The sequence below is a fragment of the Furipterus horrens genome, unplaced genomic scaffold (assembly GCF_987537825.1).
Source record: "Furipterus horrens unplaced genomic scaffold, mFurHor1.1.pri manual_scaffold_3, whole genome shotgun sequence".
Taxonomy (NCBI): Eukaryota; Metazoa; Chordata; class Mammalia; order Chiroptera; family Furipteridae; genus Furipterus; species Furipterus horrens.
Genome location: NW_028327173.1, coordinates 133,704,115 through 133,726,517, shown reverse-complemented (window position 1 = coordinate 133,726,517; position 22,403 = coordinate 133,704,115).

Here is a 22,403-nt window from a genome sequence, read left to right as displayed (position 1 = left end):
TTAATGATAACCATTCTGACAGGTGTGAGATGGTATCTCATTGTGGTTTTATTTTGCATTTCTCAGATGATTAGTGATGTTGGACATCTTTTCACATGTCCATTAGTCATCTGTATCTCCTCTTTGGAGAAGTGTCTATTCAGGTCCTTTGCCCATTTTTTAATTGGGTTGTTGACTTTTATGGTGTTGAGTTTTGTAAGTTCTTTTTTTTTAAGTATATTTTATTATGTTGTTACAATAGTTCCAATTTTTCCCCTTTGCTCCCCTCTTCCCAGTACCCCCCTTCCTTCCAGCAATCGCACCCCCCTTAGTTCATGTCGATGGGTCATGCATATAAGTTCTTTGACTTCACCCTTTCCTATATTATTCTTAACTTCCCTCTGTCTATTTTGTACCGACTGATTATGCTTCTTAAGTATTTAAAGTAAAATCAGTAACAAGATAAGTCTGTTATCTATAATCATTGGTCTTTAAAGCTTTACTAGAGATCCTGGCACACAGTGAAGAGAAGAAACAAAGTCAAAAATTTGGAAGGGAAAAAATAAATTGTCACCACTCACAAATGTATGATTTTCTGGATAGAAAACTCTAACTAATTCACTTATAAATTATTTCAATTAATAAGTTTAGAAGAAACTAGAAAGCATACCAATATAGAAATATCACTTCCATGTTTGTACCACAAAAAGAAACAGTACAAAAAATATAAAGCAAAAATATTACAATAGCAATAAAATATACAAGATACCCAGGGATTATTCTTAAAATTATAAAGATGTAAAAGATGTGTATGGAGAATATCATAAAACTCTACAGAAATCTAAATTAAAGAGACTTAAGCTAGAGAGAATTATATAATTCATGGCTAACTCAATATAAAAAGGTCAAACCTGCCCACATGGGGTTGAAGATTTAAAGTTATTGAAGTCATAGGCATAGTTGGGTAAAAAAAAAAAACTTGATAAACTAATACTAAAATTACATGGAAGACAAAATAGTTAGTGCCAAGGCAATCCTGAAGAAGAAAAAAAGTGAAGGGTTTTGCATTACAAATTATCAAGATATTAAGTTATGCTATTATTGTGTGGTTTGATATTGGCATAGATATAGAAACTTTGGAAGCATGCTTATGTATATAAGTTTGTTATATGATAGAGGCTGCATTGCAAATTAGTGGTAAATGAAGGACTATTCAATAACTGTGCTCATATAATTGACTGGACATACAAAAAGATAAAGAAATCTATTGAATTCCTACTTTAATTCCAAATAAATAAAGACTTACATGTAAAAGTGCAACTCCGCGAAAACTTAAAAGACATTACAGAAGTATATATGTATGACCTTAGAATAAGAATGACTTCCTAAATATGACACAAAAACCATCAACTATGAAAGAAGAGGTAATAAATACAACCACACTAAAATATTAAAACCTCCATTCATCAAATGACATCATTAAAAGAATTAAGCAACAAGCCACAACCCAGGAGAAGATATTTGTAATACATTTTGCCAATAAATGTTTATTCCAATAAATCAAATCAATAGAAAGAGCAATCCATGTAATACCATGGAAAAAGCAAATCACAGAAGACTACACAGAGCATATGAGCATTTTTGATAAAACTCTAAAACCAGCAAAAAAAAGAGTTCTGTTTAGGATTATATACACTTGGGATACAAACTAATTTTTAAAAAGAAACGGAAATTAATAAAAATGCAAACCAATATAATAATTACTTCTAAGAAGAGGAGATAGAGTTGGATAAAGTGGGAGACAAACAAATAAGTTCAATGGCATTGATCAATTTTAATATCATTATTTAGATAATGCTTCCTGGTATTTATAAGACTTTAAAGAAACCTTTAAAGATGTTCTGTGTGTTTCATACTTAATATATATATATATTATTTATATTCTTTTTATCATCAACTTTATTTTTTATTTAATGTGCGCACAGAAAAAAGCATAAATCATAAGTGATTATGTAAGTCAGTAAATTATCACCAAGTGATCTCATCGATGTAACCACCACCCAGGGAAAGAAATAAAACATTACCACAAACCAAATGCTCCCCCACCTTCAAACTACCCTCACCTTCCTTCCTGTATAACCATATACCCTTTTCTGGTTGAAAGCTCATCAATGTTTGAAGACAACTGTACAATGTTCCAAAATTTTCTCTTTTCTGAGCTTCTGAGCTTCACTTTCTTTAGCCATTCTTTATGCAGTCTCCATTCTGTAGAACTTTACCATCTGGGTGTTTTCCCTTGGGCATATGGCAATTTGAAAATGTCTGTCTTAAAAACATGGTGCCAGGAACTGAATCCAAAACATCATCTGTGCTCTGACCATTGCAAAATCCACGGGAACTCTTACCTCCTTGGCACGATACTACTGTTACCGTAGCATAAAGTTCTAATAACGGTGTTTTTTTTTTTTTACTATCAGTCCTGCAACTGAATTAGCTATCATAGATCACCAAGTCTACTGTCACATAAACTCTATTATGATTTTAACCTCAGTTATGCTGCTATTTAAATAATTAACTTATTTTATTATATCTATGTTTGACCTTGTCTCATTGCATGAGAGTCCATCTTTGGTAGTCTAACTTCTAGTATTTTGACTTGGGAGATAGATTGACATTAAATCTTACATCTATATGATGACTGCTTTCCAATTAAAAAATAATAATCACTTGTGTTGTTTTGTTTTCACAAAGTCCTCTAAGAAAGGACAAGAATTATAATTTCCACTCAAAAATTAGAGAACCTGGAATTCAAGAAATAGACAATTTGCTCCCTCAGGTTTATTAAGTGGTAGATCCTACACTTGAGCCAACATATTTTGGATCCAAAGTTATTTTTACTGAAATACACTGTCCTTTTAATGCTAGACTGTTTTAGACTGATTAAACTTGTCCTTTAAAAACTCATTAACTGTAAAGACCTAGAATGGGAAAGAGTATCCTGAGAAGAATTCCCAAATCACTTCACTTTTGTAAGTAAGTGCTAACAATATGGATGATTCCAAGAATCATCAAAGAAAATTACGATACACATTTGGATAACATAAAGATCAAAACACACATGTCAAAGAAAATAATTAGATCATTTTGGCTTCCATTTAGGAAATTGTCAAGGTTTCACAACCCCCTTAACTTGTGCTGATGTTTCTATCCATTGCAAGAAATAAAGTAGGCTGAGGATGGGAAGTCTCATCTGGATTTACTGGAAGAAAGCCTGAAAAATCATGCATCAGAGTCCTCGGAGGCATTTTACAAGGAAATGTGGGACAAAAGTAGTGCTCTGGAGCCTTGTTTAGGGGGAAAGTCTGTACACATGAAATGTAACAAATTAGATGTTCTGAATTTCTCAGTTTGTTGCCTTTACAATAGATGTACCTGAATGATTGCGATGATCTTCAATTGTTACTTTATCTGTCACTAGGGAACTAAAGGTGATAGTTGGTTCTTCCAATTAAAGAAATTTATCTTTAAAACCAAATAGCACTCATTGAAAAGAAGCATAATATAGTAGGATGAGCAAGACATAAGAGATAGTGTGTGCCCTTGGTCTAGTCATTTCACTATTTTGCACCACTATTTAGCATCCAAAGTGTGAAAAATTTAGAACTATTTTCTAAGCAAAACTGTAAAAAAGTTCACAATATCTCCAGATAAAACTGATGATAGAAAGCCAATAAAATTGTAAGATCCAGAATTTTAAAAAAGAAAAGTGGAATAGTTCCATTTATCTTCGATACATCACATTGTCCTCAGTAATTGAAAAGGAGCCTGTACTAAGTACTGTAAACCTGATATAATTGATATTAACTGGCATAAGCAGTCTTGGGTAGTATTCGATTCATTTTCAGAAAACAACTTCTGGAAACTGTATGTATTTGAATGAACAAACAACAAGGCAGTTTGGAAAGTTCTAAGAAAGACAAACCACGACTTAAAACCAGTAGCAGCCTATGGTGAGAGACTGCTTACCTTTGCCAAGAGTTCTCATTCATTGCAATTCTTCTATATCCAGTTTTCTTTCCCCCTAGTATCATCAGCAAGTCTGTAAGAAAGATTTACAAATACATAATTTCTCTTTTAAAAAAACTTAGGAGGGTAAACAGAGATAACATATTTTCTTAACCTGAACTTTCTTCAGTAAACACAATGGCTAAATATAAAATTAGGCTTCAGACTCCATCAGAACTGGTGTCAACAAACAGATCTGACATTTTTGCTCCTAGATAAATGTATTACAGTCCTCCTCCCTTAACTTCAGGGTATACATTCCAAGACTTTCAGTAGATGGCTGAAACCGAGGATATTAACAAACCCTGTATATACTGTCTTTTCCTATGCATACATATCTGTGATAAAGTTTAATTTATAAATTAGGCAGAATAAGTGATTGACAACAATAACCAATAATAAAATAAAATAATTATAACACTACACTATAATACAAGTTATGTAAATGTTGACTCTTTCAAAATGTATTACTATACTCACCTTTTCACTTAAAGTAAGCACTTTATGGCTCCTCCCTGGCACATCTAAATTGCCATCATCACTTTTCTTGTTCTTTGGGGCCGTTACTAAGAAAATAAGGGTGACTTGAACACAAGTGCTAAAATACCATGACAGTAGATTTGATAACCGAGACAAGAGAGCAAGGACTGTGTATATCTGTAGATACAGTTGAAAAAGGGATGAGTCACATTCTGGGCAGGACAGAGCAAAACAGCGTGATATTTCACCATACTATTCAGAGTGGCACTCAATTTAAAATTTACAAATTGTTTATTTCCATTTAGTATTTTCAGGCTGCAGGTCCCTGAAACCACAGATAGCTAAAAAAAATTTTTTTAAGGGCAGAAGCGGGGGAGGGGTAACTCTATTTCTTTTCTTTTCTTTTTATTTTTTTTAAACATTTTTACAACTATTATATGAAAGTGGAACCAGAAATATTTTAATTAGCTCTCTGATAACCAGTGAATCATGAGGTATTCTCATTCTAATAGTTAGAAAGGGCAATAAAGGGAGAGACAATGAAAGTTTGGATGAGCCAGCTCCATTCACTATGAGTTTTCTACTTGGTTTGAAACATAAATACACTCCAGCATTTTAACAACTTGAGCCTTCCTTATTTGTACTTTCATGATGCTGTGAGGAAACAATCAGAGCCAGGATTCAGCCAGGACTTACATCTGTGAGGTCTGAGCAGTTCACATACACTGAGCTTTCAGGGAAAGCTAAGGCATCTTTTTCCTCATCAATTGCCAGAGGCATTGGCAGATTCTGCTTAACACCAGTAGGACCACCTGGACCCCTGAAAAGTCCCACTTAATTAAGACATCAGCTCCTAACGTACCAAAGAAAGCTTCCTAACTTCATGTGTTGAGAGTAAAATGAGGATTTCCTCACTGAGACATGTTGAAATTCACTTCCAGCTCCCTTTTGTGTGCAGCAGCCTGCACTGTGTCTAGTGTCAGCCCAGCCTTGCTAACTTTGTTAGAGGGAGGGCCAATAACAGCAGAGCTGATGATAAAAGAAAGGGAAGAGTCTCTGAATGATTATAGAATTCTCCTAATGTGCACAGTATTATTATGGCACTCTGCCCAGGGCTCATCAAAGATAAATGAGGTTTGAAGAGAGGATTTTTTTATGTTAAATTCAACAGACATTCTCTTTTCTTTCTTTCTTTCTTCCTTTTTTAAACTGGCAAGGGAATGGAAAAGACATCAAAGCAGTTTTCCTATAAATCTATACGAAAATGAATTTCAGAGTCAACTTTTCTGCTTTTATTACTTACGGTGTTTTTATTTTTTGGAAGCTGAGAGGGAATATAATTTAGTGCCTTTCAAATTGCTTTAGAGAAATACAATAAATCTATATATGAAAAAGTTTATAGGTTTTTTAAAAATAAATATATACAACTCTGAAATATTTCTCTGATATTAAGATTGTTTCTAAAGTAATTTTCGTCAAAGTTTTTTATACATATTTTATTAGATTTTGTAAACATTTAGTTATTTATAATTCTGAAGCCCAATGACAGGAGACAGGGTTAATACTCTGACTGTATAAACCATTGTTTTTCATAACCTGCTACTCCTAAAATCCTCATCTAAGTTTTAAAATACAGTAACAGTCTCTCCTTTTAGATTCTATGGCTAAAATTTTGATGGAAAATAGGAAGGGTGAGAATGTCCATTTATATGGCAACATCAAACTTGAATGTGCTCCTTGTGTGTGAAATTATATTTTTATGACACTTCTCTGGTTTTGTTTGAATCAGCTCAATTGAAAATCATCTTGAACACAGTTTTTATCCAGTAACTGCCTCTCAATACACATTACTCTTGTAAATGTTAAAGATTTGTTGGTTCAGCTTTTCAGGCAAGCCTATTTGAATGCACAAGGGGGTTGCCAGAGTGTTGTTATGACTATGTCAAAGTTAAACAAATCCAAAGTTGCCAAGTTAAATCAGTGGTTAAATCTCCAGTACAAAACCTATATGTTAAGAGAAATTTCAAAGTTCATAGCTCCAAAAGAGGATCTTAGTGCTACTAACATAATGTAAAATCCAAATTAACATGTCAAAAAGCCCGTGGACTTGAAAGAAAGTTTGATGGAAGGTAGCCTCAGAACCTAGATAAATTCTTTTGAACAGAGTTCTGGGTAAGAATCTTAATTGTTCCCCCAACTTTCTGAACACTAGGTTCATCATTTTATAAGTGGTTCACCATTAAAAAAAATACCACTTACCAGACACATATGATTAATATCTAAAAATCATCAGCCCTCCTTTATTTGTTGGACTCAAGAGGATGCTATCCGTACTGACTGGAAGAACCATGGTCCAAAGACAGATGTTCCTTCACGTTTTTTTCATTTACCTAAATTGCAATTGCTTTACAGAGTGGGAGGAAGGAATTAATAGGCATAGTAAAACTCTAGTGCATTATATTGGACTCCAAATCATTAACACAGCAAGGAAAACTTTAAATAGATGCGAAAGAATTGAAAAAGATTTACCCTCTTGAAAGGCAACCTTTATTAAGTGTTTCAAACAAAGTTGGCAGCCATTCAGCAGTGTTAATGGTATAAAAACTATTCCAAATTTAGAAGAGGGTGGTTCACAAAATTCTTCCCACTGGACTTGACCAATGTTTCGCAACCCTAGCTAAACATTACAACTGCCTAGGGACCTGATGACTTAATTAATCAGGGTTGGAGAGGGGTATGTTTTTAAAGCTCTTCAGATAACCCCCACGTGCAAAGATGGACAACTATCATATTGAAAATCTTGCAAACAGATTTAAAATAGCGCAGAAGATTTTCAAAATATTCACATTTAAGACATATATGTATGCAGGCTCCCAACACTCCACCACATAAAATAGCATCCCTTTCAAAGAAGGAATAGTTTTCTGGAGAGCAAGGAAAGAAAGTTGATTGCATCAATAAATTGATATCTGGTAAGAAATAGTAGAATTTCTCCTTTCTATGTCATCTCCACCAGATGTAGCAGCATTACAAAATTTAATATACATAGTTAGATATGCAGAGAAAATATATTGCCTTGATTGTATCTGTAGCTTCCTTCAGAATAATATCCTTTGGGTAGCAGAAAAAATTCATATATTTAAAAGGAGTTTAAGCTTAGTCGTAGTAGTCCCATCAGGTAGTATTGTTCTTTCTTGAAGAAGAACAAAAACCCTCAATTTTCTATTTCTTTTCCCAAGATACTGAGCATGATGTAGTGTGTGACTGGTGGGTGTTAATGACATGAAACAAGGGTGAAGGGGAATTCTGGTGACACTCAGGTCCCCAACTGTGCATGGATAGCATCATCTGGTCTCTGGCAGGATGACGCACTAGCTACTGTTCACTGAATACCATACATACCTGCTTTGATTCTCACCTCTGGCTGGTGATGCTTTGATGTGGCTTTGGTCAACCCTCTTATGTTGACTTGGATTTTTGTCATCCTTGCTTTTTCAGCCTCTTGGGTATTGGCCACATGGCCCATCCAACCTTAAGCCTTCATAATCCACTTCTAACCAATGCTGTAGGCTAAACTCATACACCACACATTTTTGAAGGCAGCAATCCTTCCATTTCTTAGTTTTCTTTCTGGAAAATATGATACTTTGCTATTTAAAAGCTATCTTACATAGCAATAAAATAGAATATCATTCAAATATATGTAGTACTTGGAGGGCTCTAATTTCATTTCTTTGTTGCAAGCTTCCCTCATTCATCATTCACTTTTTCCTATCTTGGCTTTTTTTTTAAACTTCTATTCTCTTTTTCCCTAGAAATGTGAGGATATAAAGGCTGGTTAGAGTTTATCCTATTGGGTAGGGAAAGAGGTGAGAAGGGATTGTATCAGTTTTTGCTTGTGTTTTGTTTTCTATTCCATTTCACTTCGAGGACCAAAGCATCATGTCAGCACAAGCCCAAAACAATTTGCCTGTTTGCCATTTTGGGCTATTGTGGAAGGAGTGAAAGCTTCTTGAAAGAAAGGTAGAAATGCAGAAGGCACCATGCAGTTGACGCATCTGAATATATTCTGTTTAGATATAGCGAGGACTTTAATAGTTATTTTCTAAAAATACTTTTTTCAGTGGGAAACAGAATCTGTAAAATTGTACACAAAAATCAAATGGCTATTAGAATTTTCAAGGCTATAGTTTTTTAAATGCTAAGAAAAAAATTATACTCCTGTACTTGCTTATCTGTGTATCTTTAAATGGCAGCTTTTCAAAACTATCATGTTCATTCAGCTTTTCAGAAAACATGACACTTCTGGCAAAAATATACTTAAAACATTAGTAAAATAGATGTATAATAATCACTGTGTGTGTATGTGTGTGTAGTTTCTAAAGAAAGAAAAGAAATTAATCCTACCTGAAAAGATAGACACTAGACTACAAGATCACTTAATGAGTCAGCATCATGGTGCTAATGAAAACTCTTTATATATTTACTTATTTAAAATCACCCCAGGGTGCAGACTCAAGCAATAAGAATTAATTAGACAGCAAAATAGAACATCAATGACCAAGAACATTTCAATTCAACTACAGATGAATTTTTAAGTATTTCTCACTTTTCACCCTAAAAATGAGTATACAGTGCATCTACCCAACCATGTTCTATAGTCCACTCTTTTGTGACTCTGGCCTGTGCCTCAATTTCTCCACCTGTAATTTAGAAATTAAAAAAAAAATTCTCCCTAGCTCTCTAACTGGACCACAAGATGGAATTTTTGATAAGGATAATAACCTATTTATCTTTGGTTTTTAACAGATAAAAATTATATTATATATACATCATATTATATATACAGGGTTGGGCAAATGTATATTTACAGTTGTTAATATGGAAAATAATACAATAATTCATAAATAATAATACAAGAATAAACTGTGTTTCATGTACTTACAACTATAAATCTACCTTTGCCCTACCTGTATGTGTGTGTGTGTGTGTGTGTGTGTGTGTGTGTGTGTGTGTGTGTATATATATATAAATTTATTTCGTGGCCTGAGTCTGTGAACTTCTGAAAGGAGTTTCTAAATGCCAAGAGCTTAGTTGACTACATGGTAAGCTCTAGTCTATTTGTAACTCCAAGCTAAAAATATTTTTTTAATATACAACTGGCTATAGAAAGCTTATGAAGCTACCAAATGTCTCTGTTTATCAATGATAGTGACTCAAATGAAGAATAAAATGTATTCAGTGTGAAACCCTGTCTTTTGATGTGTCCAGCTCCACTCTATCATTCACCAGAAACCAATCCTAAGGTAAAGGAGACTGAGGGAAAAAAAACAAAAACACATGTCCAAAAGATGCACTATTTCCAAATGATTCCATGGAGTTTCACAAGCATGCCATTGTTTGCCATGTTCATTGAAAAAAGCACAAGACAAGCGTATGTATCTGCTACCAAAAAGGAGATTTAGGTTCAATGTGATAAATGATTCAATCATCAAATCAGGGAAGCAACTCAGGATCAGAGTGAGAGACCTTAGCAGCTTCTCCATTTTAAGAGATTAAGTTGAGCTCAATAGTCTTTGAAAGAATAGATTTGGATAGGTCACATGTTTCTTCACAGCAGAAGAGAATGTGAATATAAGTCCCTAAAGTTCAACAACTATTTCCTACTATTTTTATTATCCCATTCATTCTGCCAATTTCCGTATGAGGATGTTATGTGGTATTATTAGGTCTATTTTACTGGAGGAAAACCCCAGGAAAGGTGAAGTGAAATTATGTGTTTGAGGTCAGATGAGTGATCAGCCAGGCCTGGAATGCACCACCTGTGCACTTTTCACACTAATTTTAATGTTTGTGGTCCCTTTGATAACAGAAATTGCAAGGTGATTGAACTCTAGACCCAGTTCTCACCAAGTTGATCTACTTTTTCTTTCAAAAGTACAAATGTATTAAAAATTAGTCACAAATGAGCAAACATCATGCATGGCTCCCTTAACCAATTAACATGTCAGGTCTAATTTACTGTTAGACAAATAATTTGAAATATTTCTAAGAGAGCAGCATGAGAATTTATTCTGTGCAATTAGGCAGCGATTTCAGTAAATTCTTGATATTCCTTGAGGGAGCTCACAACCAAAAATGAACCACCATTTTTGCTGCCCCTGGGTTGTATAAGAAGAGGACCATGCTGGGAAGCTACTCAAGTTTTCAACCCTAGTATTAGAGGGAAGCTTAAACATGCCATCACGTTAATAAGCAAATAAGCTAATCAAGGTAGCCACCAGGTCATAGAGATCCGAAGAGGGAGATGCTGCAAATTCTTTAAGCTTGACATTCTAGAAGTCAACAAAATGTTTTCCTTGGTTCTTAAATAAGTTTTTCTACCACAATTAGAGTTTGTTTGTTTTAATCCTATTAAATAGAATAATTAAGGAGTCTATAATTTCCCATAGAGTTCCTAAAATTATTAACTAAATTCCTCCCAGCATAAATAATTTCAAAACTGTATCACTTCCTTCATCAAGGGTATTTGTCAATCATTTTATGATTTGGATAATGGAAAATCTGGAGGACACATTATAGTCTACGTCTATATGACTATAGCCTACAATCTTTCCCCTGTTCGCCTATATGGTGTCCTGGGTCTGCAACAGCTGTTCACGCAAATGTCAGACTTAAAGGGAACTGAAAGGACCATCATATCAAAATTTATCTTTCTTACCATTCTCTTACCATGTCTAAAATGTCTTTGTTAGTTCTTTAATAATGTTTATTCTTAATAAACATTAAGAATATCTTGTTAAAATAAAAATACTCTCAAGAATGACTTAAGAGTTAGAAATTACTGTTTATTATTTAGATAATTATCTAGTTTAAAGAAAACTTAATCATATGATTTAGAAAATTTTTTCTGCAAGATTTAATTAATTCTAGTCACATTTTGGGCTCTCAATGTCTGGGATACTGGACAAGTATATTTTGAGGGGTCTTGAAGAAGTTTCAGCACACCCACGTGGAAATTTACAGGAGGCTTGAGTTGAGTGCCAAAGTATATATTATGACTGCATCCAAAGGGAGTCTAAAGACCAATGAAAGAGAAATAGAAATATTTGGAAAATTATTTCACTTACTTTATGCTTCTGCTTAGAGTTGGCCATAGGTATTATATATTCTTAGATGAAAGAGTGAATTATACATTGTTCTTGGTGAAAAGGAAACTCATTTTTCTTTGAGGTTTTCTTCATTTTGGTTCCAGTGACTTTAGAATTGTACGAACAAAGAAAAAGGGTTCTGTATCCCTTTATCTTTTGTCTTTTATCTCCTCATCCTTTTTCTTCATCCCAGTGACTTTCTGTTGTATCCCACTTCCAAGTCCATAATATTCCTTGCCAAACACACATTAGTCTAAGTGAGATTTGTATTTCTTTTCAGAAAAATAGGGCAATACCATAAGTATTTACCTACCTCAAAACCAAAAACCCAAGTCCCCAAATTGAAGGAAAGGGAACACACATTCGGAAAATTCCAGCACAGGGTAAATTGACATCACTCTCCTTAGTTTAAACTTTATCTCTTATCTCTTAATTTTTTTATCTCCTTTTTGACAACTCTAAATAGTTATAGAGTATAGAATTTTATAAAACAATTTGGGTGGAAAAACCAACATTGTCAAAGGTAAAGCAATATTTTAAGGCCAACACAATGAGCTTCTCATTTCCTCTTCTTCCAGCCATCTAATATAGGGAACCAGTCCTTGTGGTTTAGGGAATTGTAGCCCCGGCAGAGCATGACCTGCCGCTGGCATTCTGGCCATGCTTGTCTTTAAGTCTCAACATAAGGCTGTGCATGGAACATAACCGAAAACCACACAGAAGATTTCCATGGGAATTGGATTTAAAGAATGCTTATTATTCTTTAGAACTTGCTTTGCTTTCCTTTCCTTGTCTTTAATGTAACATAAACAATCTCTAGCAGGAAATGTATGAAACCTTGCACCTAATGCCAGTATGGCATCAAGATATTTGATAGACTCTGACACAAACTGGTCACTGTGCCCTCTGTACTGGTGCATGTAATCTGTTATTCTCAACTGTTATCCAAACACCTAAAAGTTATTGATGATTCATGGATTTTAACCTTGTATCTTCCACGTGTATCCTCCTCAATAAAAGGCATGAGGGACAGAGGTCTGATTGCTCTTCTCCACTAGAGAGGCAGCCACCTTCTTTTCCCCAGACATAATAAAGTGTCCTGGTCATGAAGCCTCTGCTGGACAGAGTATTTTCCAAATGAGCCTAAGGTGTTGGAGGCACCTCCACCACAATCTAAGACAATTAGACTCAGAAATCAAAGCCCCCTCCACATGCTTGACCCAATATCCTATTGCTGTGTACTAAGCAGAGCCATTCGCTAACTGGCCTTCTGGGCTAACTGGCTATGAACGAGGAGGATTCTCAGGCCAACACTTCTCAGTTCCCTGCTTCTTGATGAAAGTTGACCTTGGACATTTCATTAACTACACCAAATAATAACACATGAAACAATGATCAAATATACTCAGAAATAAAAGCCAAATGCAATACATTCTAAATAAAGGTATACTATCAATGTCAATATTACACTGAATTTGCTGAGCTCACAGTGAGTGCTTGTGATGTTTTCTCAGTTGGCTTCTTTACATTATTTACACATTTTCAAGCATCAAGTGGTGCTGGGCATCAGCAGTCCCACCCAGGGAATATTTGACAATGAGTGGCAGCCATGTAAGAAACTGACATTGTTACAGATAAAAGAAATATTTAATAATTCAATTAATGGTCAATAAAGAAAAGTATAGGTAGAACAACTAAATCATATTGCATTTAAAAATAAGCTTTTAAATGGCCGTTTTTCAGTTGGGATGCATGCAAGAGGCAAACGATTGATGTTTCTCTCACACATCGATGTTTGTTTTTTCCTTTTTACCTCCTTTCCCCTCTCTTTAAAAAAAATCGAATGAATAAAAACCTTAAAAATAATAAAAATAAATGGTTATTTTTCATTAGTTTACTTTCTCAATAAGGCTTATCATAAATTCTATCTGGAGAAAAAAAGAAAGCCCAGTGACCATCACAAACTTAGTGAATGCCTAATGATGAGGAAAAATTAGCAAAGACAGTAGGCCACCATTGCTTCCCCTGCACCTGTGTGTCCAATAAAAATAGCTTAAGTTCATGCACACTCCATCCTCTCATTTGTTCTGTCCACAAAGTTTGGAGTTGTTTTTTAACATTCCCTCTCTCAGGTCAAATCCAGTTCATCAGGAGATTCTCTTGCCCCCAGCTTTAGAAAATATTCATAATACGGATATATTCTGGACACACATGTATGTATTATAGCCATATATATAGATATATTCTGAAGCTAGGGCTTCCTATTCAATAAAATTGATTGCCTTTGTAAAAACATTATCGCTGAGAAGTTCATAGACTTCACCAGATGTCTCAAGAGGTCTATGACATAAAGCATTTTCAGATCTTCTGATTTAGAAGAAGATTTAGAGCCAGTTTCTATCTGGAACCCTATAGAAAGCTAGTTTCCTAACAACAATGTCCACTAACCAAGATGTGAAGGAAGGCCTTTTGTTGTGTTAGATGTGAGTCTTACATTATAACTTGAATAATTTTATTATTTATTTCACCACTGCCCTGGAATCTTCTCTCTTTGCACATTCTTAAAATATTCTTAAGGACTTCCGGCCAAGATGGAGGCTTAGACTGACACGCTAGGTCTCCCTCCACAACTAAGTAGGAATACAACTATCTCAAAACCAAAGATAACCAGAAATTCCAGAAAATAAAACTACATAAAAGTCCAACGTATGAAGTTATAAACCAGCGGTGCTCACCTGGATGGGTAGGAGGGGCAAAAATTGGAGCGGAAAGGTCAGGCGGTGCTGTCTGTGGTAGCAGCCAGAATAGCAGCGGGGCTGCGAGAAATGCCAGGGGAGCAATCCCGGCTGCAGTCGAGACCCATCAGCTCTCGATTACAATGCTGGGGAAGGCAGACCCCCATTGCCTTGGATGGTGAGGCCCAGAGGGCATGGGGATAGAGGAAGAGGATACCAGTCTCCCAGTGGAGAGTAATGGCAGGAATCCATCTTGGAGCCCCACCCCCACACAAAGCGCCAATGTGGTGAAAAAGGTCACGGGTCGCCCCTGACTGATGAACAAATAGGAAATCTTTCTGAGGCTCAGTTCAGAGCTATAGTCATAAGGTGACTTACAGAATTAACAAAAGTTTTGGAACAAGACGGGGAAGGAATGAAAGCTAGTCATACCGAAACGAACAAAAACACATACAGAACAAGTGGTGAGGAAATGAAAACCAGAGATCAAATCAACAAATCAGAACATAGAGAAGGAATAAACAGTCAATCAGTACAGAAAGAGGAAACAAAAAGTAAGGAATGTGAGAAGAGGCTCAGAAACCTCTGGGACAGCTATAAGTGAACAAACATTCGAATTATAGGATTGCCAGAGGGCGAAGAAGAAGAACTAGAAATGGAAAAATTATGTGAAAAAATAATGAAGCAGAGCTTTCCTAACTTGGGGAGGGAAATAGACTTACAGGTCCAGGAAGCACAGAGAGTTCCAGAAAAACTGGACCCAGGGAGAACCACACCAAGACACATTATAATCAAATTGTCAAAAATTAAAGATAAAGAGAGAGTCTTAAAAGCAGCAAGAGAGAAGAAAAGAATTATGTACAAAAGAGTTCCAATTAGAGTATCAGCGGATTTCTCAATGGAGACCCTGCAGGCAAGAAGGGACTGGCAAGAAATATTCAAAGTAATGAAAAGCAAAAACCTACAGCCACGAATACTCTATCCAGCAAAACTGTCATTCAGAATAGAAGGGCAGAGAAAGTGCTTCCAGGACAAAGTAAAACTGAAAGAGTTCATTAGATCCAAACCACTATTATATGAGATGTTAAAAGGACTGGTTTAGAGGAGGGAAGATCAAAACTATGAACATTAAAATGAAAACTGCATCACAAGAACCAACAACAGAAGCTAGGGAATCGAAACAAAGGCAAACTAAGTAGGCAACGAGAGTGGAAAAAGAACTATAGGTATGGGGAACATATTAAAGGGAGGTCAGCAGGGAGGAGGAAAGGGGAAAGGGAGGGAGATGGTACAGGAATTAAGAAGCATAGTAGGAGGGAATGGAGTAGACAGGAAGAGGTCGAGAAGAACTATATGCACAACCAATGGACATGGACTAAAAGAGGGGGACAACTGGAGGGAGGGGGGCCACCGGGTGGAGGGAAGCAGAGGGAAAAGAATTGGGACAACTGTAACAGCATAATCAATAAAACATATTTTTTTAAAAGCAAAAAAAAAATTCTTAATATAATTTCTTGTTCTATAAAGCTTTTGGGGATATTATTAATTTCTAATATAGTTATGACCCTAATCTCAGAACATGCCTAAAAATTTGGAATGAAGTTTGAATCCAGTGCAGCTATGTAAATCAAAAGAAAGTAAACAAACAATCCCAATCTAGGAAAGCTATCTTAGGTCCCTTATGCTTGTGGCTCCAAGTTGGAGAGAAAACTAAGATGATTGTAAGCATCTTTTGCAAGGCTCCAATAATCAGATTTACTTTCTTTCTTTTTTTTTTTTTTTTTTTTTGAGGGAAATTTCTTGCCTGATATGTTTTTTATTAATATGCTTTATTGATTATGCTGTTACAGTTGTCCCAATTTATTTTCACTTTATTCCCCTCCCCCCAGTGACCACCTCCCTCCAATTGCCCCCCCCAGTCTGTGCCCATTTGTTGTGTATATAGTTCTTCTCAACATCTTCCTGTCTACTCTGCTCCCTCCTACTATGCTTCTTAATTCCTGTATCAACTCTCTCCCTTTCCCCCTCTCCCCTACCTGCTGACTCCCCCCCATAATGTTTCCCATACCTATAATTCTTTTTCCATTCTCGTTACCTACTTAATTTGCCTTTGTTTCGGTTCCCTAGCTTCTGTTGTTGGTTGTTGTGAAACAGTTTTCATTTTAATGTTCATAGTTTTGATCCTCTTTCTCCTAAACAAGTCCCTTTAACATTTCATATAACAGTGGTTTGGATCTTATGAACTCCTTCAGCTTTACTTTCTCATGGAAGCACTTTCTCTACCCTTCTATTCTGAATGACAACTTCGCTGAAATAGAGTAATTGTGGGTGTAGGTTTTGCTTTTATTACTTTGAATATTTCTTGCCAATCCCTTCTTGTCTTTTGAGAAATCAGCTGAGAGTCTTATTGGGACCTCTTTGTACATAATTCTCTTCTCTCTTGCTTCTTTTAAGATTCTCTCTTTATCCTTAATTTTTGACATTTTGGTTATAATGTGTCTTGGTGTGGTTCTCCCTGGGTCCCGTTTTTTGGAACTCTCTGTGCTTCCTGGACCTGTAAGTCTATTTCCCTCCCCAAGTTAGGGAAATTCTGCTTCATTACTTTTTCACATAATTTTTCCATTTCTAGTTCTTCTTCTTCATCTTTTGCCAACCCTATGATTCAGATGTTGGCCCACTTATAGCTGTCCCATAGGTTTCTGAGCCTCTCCTCATTTTTCTCACTTTTCATTTCCTCTTTCTGTACTGGTTGACTGTTTTTTCCTTCCCTATGTTTCGATTTGTTGATTTGATCCCTGGTTTTCTTTCCCTCACCACTAGTTTCATATGTGTTTTTATTCATTTCAGCAGGAGTAGCCTTCACTCTTTCTGTGTCTTGTTTAAGATCTGCTGTTAGGTCTGTAAGCACTCTTATAACCAAAGCTCTGAACTGTGCCTCAGAAAGATTTCCTGTCTGCTGAGCCATTAGATTAGATATTTGCTGCCTGGTCAGCTGCATCACCAGGATCTCTTTCATGATCTGTGCCATCCTGAAAGTTTTGTGTTTACCTTTGCTTCCTGGGTGGGGCTGTCACATCTCCTATGCTATAGGGGGTAGAGCCTGGTGCACTCGTCACAACCAGGCAACCCTCTCACCACGCCTGGTGTTTTCCATGGAGGTGGGGACCCAAGATGGATTCCCACTGTTCACTCTCTGCCAAGAGACTGAGAGCCTCCTCCTCCATCCCCACCACCTCCGGGCCTCACAGTCTGAGGCAATGGGGGTCTGCCTTCCCCGGCATTGGAACTGCAAGCTTACGGGTCTGGTCTACAGCTGGGGGCACTCTCCAGGTGCCCCTCACCTCCCCCTAAATACAGATATCTGTGCTTGCCCCCATCCCACCGCCATCCCGCCACTGTCGCCACTGCCACTGCTGCCAACACAGCCTGACCTCTCTGCCCTGGCTTCACCCCTCCTACCCATCTGGATGAGCACCACTTTTCCACAACTTCATATGTTTATTTTCTAGAACTTCTGGCTATCTCTTGCCCTGTGGCAGTTGCACCCCTTCTTAGTTGTGGAGGGAGATGGGGCGCGTCAGTGTAGGCCTCCATCTTGGCCAGATGTCTCCTCTGAAATAAGTTTCTAATATCATAGCTCTGCAGAAAATGAAGAAGCCTGAAATTTCTTCCAAAATGTTTATAAGAATAGGGTCTATTTTGTGTGTGTAGTTTTTGTCTATTAACCTTTCTCAGTCTTAGCTTGTTTTTTCACAGAAGCTCACTTCTCTCATGCCCACCCTCCTCTTTGAGTTATGATTGTTATGTTCTCACACCTTTCTCTTTTACAGTTGTTTAGTGGACTATCAGGCCAAGTTTCTCAGTTCAAGTACTGTTTTTAACACGTAGTTTCCAAATTAATTTTTTTTATATTTCTTAAGCAACATTCTGCCAGATGTGTGTTTATGTGTGCACATTTATATGTATAAGCTATGACCAAATCCCTGAATAACCTAAGAATTATAGACAGATTCGATACTACATCTTAGACAATCATTTATCATAATTGTTTAGAACCGTATAGTGTGTAAACAGAAAAACTGATACCTTTTTCTTTTTTTATCACGTGATTTAATCATATAAAAGTTTCAGTACCATTAAGCAGTTTGATTTTAAGTAGCTCCAATTTAGCCTCACGTAGATGTGACTTATATTAAGTAGAACAAATTAAATGGAAAACTTAAGTAGAGGCTAAAGCCACATCTATAATGAAGATGGCCAAATTTTTCATTCTAACCCTTTGTGTTCAGCTTATGTCGAACTCTGTAAAAAGCTCTCATTTGATAGAAGATATTTCTTGTCCTTTCCTGGACTTAAGATGATGACATTTTGAAAATGTCTTAAAAATTAGTTCAGCAAGTATTTTAACTGTGGAGTAGCAAAAGCTGTCTTCTGATAGTAAACGTGAGAGCCAGTCAAATATCAACTGATCCGAATGGCTGAAAATAAAATGTCAGAATTAGTAGCCCTTACTGAAAACGTGGTACTTTAAATAGATGTCAAGGACAGGACTCAGGGGTGACTATGGCCACTCTAAACAAGAAATGCAGTCCAGAAACCAGAGAAACCGACGTGCATTCCTCATTCTACAAAGGCAAGATTTCTTCAAAGTTCACATACCACTGGGCCCCTCCACTTCCTGCTCAGAGTAGACCTCCTCCAGGGCCCATCAATAATGCCATCTGCCTGTCATCAAGGGTGTGTGCTGTAGGATCTGAATGCCAGGGCACCGGCACCACACACTCACATGTACACATGCACACACACACACACCACACAGAGCCGCCATGGGCTCTTGTTACTAACTAGGTGCAACTTGTTAACTTGTTCATTAGCTATTTATTTTCTTTTTCTCCTAGGACAGTTAGTGTCTTTGGACCTTGTATAGTTCAAGATCAGCCTTTCGTTGCTGGACCACAAACCCATTTGTAAATTCCAAGTTGAACAGCTCTCTGGACAGGTCCCCAAACTCAACTCCGGGCTTGTACTTCTTTAACTTTGATGTCTGTGGTTCCCCACCTCCAAAAACTTTTCAGTTTTATATTTACTATGTAAGACAAGTAAAGAAGTTTCCTTTCTTTAATTTTTTAAAATAACACCTCAAATTACAACACTCTGCTGAAAATCTTGCAGGATAATTTAGTTTCTGCTAAGATAACTTTTCTCTTCTCATTTCTGCTAAAATTAATTGGTTCTGAAAAGGATATTAATCACTTTCTTATAGAGACAGTCACATTTTCACTTTCCCATCTCTTATCCTGGGTTTTAAATTTTTTGTAAAAAAGGCCAAATACAGATTTCTCATCTTCATTGACTTTAAAGCCCAATTAAATTACTATTATTTTTCTCATATCTAAAGAGTGTTACATTAAATCCATGCAGCTTTAAGGCCAGGGTGTTCAACAGGCTGTTCTTAGAAGTTGAAAATGCACTTACGGTTTTGAAAACTAGTCATACATTAAATATTGTTAAAGTGCAGTACACTTAAAAAAATCTCATCAAAATCTTTTTATAATTTGAAATTACCACATAATTTATCTTCCTTAGAAATCTAATATTAATACACTTGATTATTATAAAGCAACCCCTGGCTGGTTTGGCTCAGTGGATTGAGCGTCGGCCTGCGAGCTAAGTGTCGCTGGTTCGATCTTCCAGTCAGGGCACATCAGAGAAGGAAAACTCTGACTCCAAAAAACCTCCGCTGCCTTGCGGCATACCTCTTCAGGGGAAAGGCTAGGGGAGTAAACCCCGACAGAAAATCCGGAGCCGGAGTCCCTAAGGCGGTTTGACGTTGTAGTCAACACCGGCAACTCCTGCGGCACACCTGAAGCCAAGCTGTATTGACTCCGTCTTTCCCTTGGACCCTTCAGCTGCGAAGAGAGGGGGGGTCTGCTGCATGGGCAACAGCAGACCCTCCATATCACCCTGCCCAGGCTCTGTAGCTTCAGCTTCACTGGAGAGGACACTCCAGCGTCATCGTAAGATGTCGATTCAACACGGGAGGAGACAGATACCGTGTCACTCCCGAGTCGGACTGCACAGCCATTCTCGGCGATGCAAATAGACTCTTAAGAAGCTACACCATAGCCTCTCAAGATGGACGGCTGCCGCCGACGACGACGACGATTATAAAGCAAGGCCCACTTCATCTGTAAGTACCTGAGGCACCGAAGATAAAGGCATCACTTTCTACTTCAGCTCTGCTCTGTTTAATTTGTAGGCCAAGGATTCTCAGTTTTTTTTTATTTCAGGATCCCTTAACATTCTTATAAATTATGGAGGATCCCAAAGAACTTTCTCATGTTGATTATATCTATCAGCATTTATTATGTTAGAAATTAAAACTCAGAAATTTTAAACATTTTTATTGATTATTTAAAGTAATAACCTCATTACATATTAATGCAAATAATATATTTTAATTTTTTAAAAATCACCATATTTTCCAAGAAACAAATTAGATAGGCATCGTTTTACATTTTTGCAAACTCCTTAGTCTGGTTAATAAAAGACAGCAAGATCAAATGCTTCTGGATTCAATCTATTGAGATATCACATTTCATGTTGCTTCTGGAAAAACCTACTTCACACTTGTGAGAGAATAGGAGTAGGAAAGAAAATAACATTGCAAAAACATAGTTTTGAACTCAAGGACCTTCTGAAAAGTACTTGAGACTCTCTCAAGAGTCCCTAGACCACACTTTGAAAATGGCTGCTATTTGTTCTATTTAGGAAATCAAGGTGAAATAGAGTGAGCAAAAGTAGAGGAGATAGTAAATGCAGAACATCCTGCTGTAGCTAACTAAGGGAGGACAAAGTTGTGTTTCTGATGGAGCAAAATTGCTGGCAATGAACTGTCAGAGTCATACTGTGTTATGGGATGATAGTATAGGATCGGTTATAAACAATGTTGGAGGACTTGTTTGATAGAAAGGATGGGTGGTGTAGGACGGTGGAGTACTCTAGTAAATTTAAGTCTGTCCTTTCTTCTCCACATTTCCATGGGGAATGATTACCACCTTTGCCTGGCAAAGCCTCTCCTGTCTGAATGAATCTCATTTTACTTATCACTCAGCTCTAAGCACCACTTTGCCCCATTGTTTCCACCATATTGTGAAGAGACACTTGTCTTGCATAGCAAACAAAAAATCAAAACAACAAAAAGCAAAAAAAAAAAAAAAAAGCAAAGCATTGACACAAAAGTCACTTTTATACCCTTGTTTGTGGAAAAGAAAACTCTGGAGTATCATCAAGTTTTACTAATTTCCATTTGACAAGTTTTGATTTGACATCATACTTTTCTATCTCCTTATTTCTCCAGTTGCTGCTTCACTGCTTGCCATGGGAACAGGGAACACCTAAATAAACCTTCTTGCAGTGGGGATTAGATATTTTCCTGGGAAGATGTACCATAGCCTTTCTCTGGTTCTTTGATCGTTTTCTTTGTAGACTTCTGATTTCAGAGAGGGCAATGCCAGTAGGGAGAGGAATGCTTTCTAAGTTTAGATATGAGAGGAAGGTCCCAGTTATAAAGTAGACTCTGCTTTGGGTAAGTAGATGCAGCTTCCTTTCTATCACCACTCAAAAGTCATAGGAGATAGTACATGTTCTACAGAGTCCACTTACTGGTCTTGGTTTTTAAATAGTATAACTAGACATGAGTTTCTCATTGAAGCAATGATTATACAGAAATTTTTTCCTACTGTCTTCATAGAGTGAGGAGCAGTGGTTACTTAATTTTTTTAAAAAACAACATTGACATTGTGTGTGTATGTGTGTGTAAGAGAAAGAGATAGACAGAGACAGAAACAGAGAAAAGAAAGGATGATATTGTTTCCAGGATTAAGAAGTTATGTCAAAAAAGATCTACTAGACTAACTTACCAAGGCCATAATATGATTTGGGCTAGGAGAAGCTAATCTTTTGTTGAACAGCCTAATGTAATAAAATACAT